The sequence below is a fragment of the Rattus rattus genome, chromosome 14, assembly GCF_011064425.1.
Source record: "Rattus rattus isolate New Zealand chromosome 14, Rrattus_CSIRO_v1, whole genome shotgun sequence".
Taxonomy (NCBI): Eukaryota; Metazoa; Chordata; class Mammalia; order Rodentia; family Muridae; genus Rattus; species Rattus rattus.
Window position 1 is genome coordinate 41,414,337 of NC_046167.1, and position 3,189 is coordinate 41,417,525.

Consider the following 3,189-nt stretch of genomic DNA (forward strand, 5'->3'; position numbering starts at 1 on the left):
ATTTAAAGGAAGAAATGAGAAAAATACATTACTGTATTTTTATTATTACTATTATTAATTTTATGTCAGCACACAAATTAATTAGGTTCATTATTGCATTTTCATAAAATTCCCCCCCTTCTGCATTGCTTCACCCCCTCTGGCTGGTCCTCTCCCTTCCTGCAAATGGCCCACTTTTTCGACGCTTAGGTCATCTGCGATCACATAATCATATATACCTATCTATATCTTTGTTCACATCGATCTATCATCCGGAGTCACAACTTTCAATTTGGAAAACCACCTTTAGTCTTTTCTCTTCCTGTCTCTCTCTCTCTCTTTTTTTCTTTCAGTTTTGGAAACAGAGTCTCACAGTATAGTTCTGCCTTGTTCTGCAGTTCTAGATAATCCTCCTGTCTCCACCTTCCAAGCAGTGGGATTACAGTACATAGTTCCCGGCTCTGCAACATTTTAAAATTAGGCAGCGGGCAAGAGGGGAATAATGACGGACAGAAAGTATTCATCCTGGCTCTTCCCCGGGCTCGGGAGGTGGCTCCAGGCATACAAGATCCAGAGCTTCGAAAAAAGGCATTGATTCAGACCCAGGAGCGATGGGCAGATGCAGATTTGGATTGGTTTTCAAAACCTGGTGGAAAAAACGGTAGCCTTAGGCTTCTATTCACACTTTCAAACTCCAGCAAAAATCAGATTTCTGTCTTGAATGTATTCCCAAGAGCCCTTCCGTGTCGGGGGTGTAGCTCAGTGGTAGAGCGCGTGCTTAGCATGCACGAGGCCCCGGGTTCAATCCCCGGCACCTCCAATATTTTCAAGCCCAAGCACCTCCAATATTTTCAAGGCTTGTGAATTTACACTTTTCTTTATTCGAAGAGAAAGCCAAACACTTTCATAAAATATTAATGCTGCGGGGCAGACAGCAGACCTTGATTTCACTGCCGGTGAGCTAGGCACCATCTCAAAGCCAAACGAGGAAATGGAAAATCCGAAGATGCAGCTAGGAATAGCGGTTCTCTCAGTCGAAACTGCAAGGTTCAGGTTCTGAAGGTGACCTGACCATCGTTTCATCCTGGACCTTCGTTTCCAGGAATGAAAAGGATCAATGATTTAACAGGAGAATGGCACAGTTTCTCCAAAGTTTTCCTATTGAAAGAGCATCACCCTGACTTTAACATCATGCGGCCGCAGTTCGGCACGTGAGTTCCCGGTTTGTTCTCAGGTGATCCCCGGAATCCATTCACCTAAGATAGCAGCACTTTCTGTGGGAGGGATAGTATCTAGATTCTGGTGAGAAATCTCAATCTGGACTCGCAGTGTACAAAAATTAGAACCGCATTTTAAATGGTAGTCCAGGCCAATCGCTTCCACTTTAAGAAGCTTCAGTTTGAATGCACTTATAGAGATTAAGAAGATAGAAAATATGTATCTTCCTTCTCCTTTTTCTTTGTTTTCTCACTTCGTGATATTAAGATGTTTATAATTTCTGAATCACTGTACACAGTTGAATATGTGATATTTATTTTCTTTTTAATCCAAAAAATTGAAAATATCGCAGTAAAGACTGTGCTAACTTGTAATATAAACCTGAAGTTTGTGTCTTTGTTTTCTACTTTTAAATAAGATAAAAATCTGTGTTTGCTGCTTTCGTTCTCTCTACAACTCAGGAATGTTAGTATTAACACTTTTAAGCTATGAAAGATCCCTTTTCCGTTTAAAATCTTTTGCAACTGTAATGAAAATATGGACTGAAGGGTGAAGCGGGTATCCGGAAGTCCCTGGTTCCCAACAGGGAAGATACCAGACACTGTCCAGGGAGTTTGCAGAAAAGTTCAAAAGACATGTATTCCCAGAACAACATGTCTGACTTACTGTTTCGGGTTTTTGCTCTGAAGAGAGGCTGAACTGCGGCTCAGAAAACAGCCTTTCTCTGACAGAAAAATAGCGGGTTTCCTCTTCTGTCGGTGTATTTGAATTCCTTCCCCTTTCTTCTTTTTTTTCCTCTCTTTTATTTGGAGCTGGGAACCAAACCGAGAGCCTTGCGCTTGCTAGGCAAGCATTCTACCACTGGGCCAAATCCTCAACCCCTCTTCTCCCATTCTTGCTTCCAAAGTTGAGTTTCACAGAGCCCCCGTTGTGCCTGGAGAGAAATACCAGCAAGTTCCGGTCACCGGGAATTCACCAGTCTGTGTTGTGGCTGCTTTACAGCAGGTGATTATGATCTGTCTGAGGCACTAGCAGGGCATGATTTTTGCTAGGTGCAAGCAGTTTACATTTGGAATTCTGGGGACTCTGGAGAGAGGATAAATGCCAGAAAGGGGCTTTGGGTGCTCAAGAAGGCTGCTGCTCCCACTCTCGTTGCAGTTTGTCAAGGGGTCGTGAGCAAAGAGACAAGAGTTGGAGATATCCTGACATAAAGATTCAACTTGCCTCAAGGAACAACAACAACCCTAAGTAGCAGGAAGTAGTCTAAAGGGGTCTACACCCCCTTTTCCCTCTTACCTTCTTCCTCTTCTACCTAGTGTTGAGGGGGTTGGAAGGAACTGGAGTAGAATAAGGCATGGAAGGGTGGTAGGTATAAGAACCCAATAAAATATATTTAAAAAAAGGGGGCCTATAGAACCACCTGTGTATAATAAATATCGTTGTGCCCAGCTGAATTTTGATCCTAGTGGGACACACTTACCCAATCCTGTTTTATTTTAAGACTGTCCAACAATCTCATCTTTTTGTTTTGCTTTCTCTGGTAGAAATAAGATTGAGAAGTTTTTGTTATTTTAGTTAACAATTTGTTTTGTGGTAGTCAGAGCCTCTAGGCAAGCACTCTGTCATTAAACCCCATCCTAGCTCAAGCCTTAAGGAAAGGGGGTATGGTGGTGTGAGACCTAGGGCTTCCTTGTGAGAGGTGGAAGTGGTGTGGATGGAAATGTCCTTAAGGGTTATCCTCCGATTCAAAGTGCTGTGTTTTATTCTTTTTCACAGGCATTTAAATTTTTTAAAAAGTTATTTATTCCTTTTCTGCCTAATAAAGGCCCCATCTTTCACATTCAGACAAGGTGAAAGAATCCGAGCGATATAACCTGACACGCTCTAAGGCCGCAAACTAAATGTCAGGAACACCAAAGCAAACTGAGTCTCATGTTTCCGTGATATGTAGCTGGTTCCTCTGAATTGCAATACTCCAGAAGAATGGGGACT

At 42.4% G+C, this 3,189-nt stretch overlaps 1 non-coding gene across 1 annotated transcript; it reads left to right on the top strand.

Annotated features, from left to right (window-relative positions):
• Positions 1-727: 727 nt before the first annotated feature.
• On the top strand, positions 728-799 carry Trnaa-agc. Its single transcript has one exon. It is a non-coding gene; the product is annotated as a tRNA-Ala (tRNA).
• Positions 800-3,189: the final 2,390 nt, after the last annotated feature.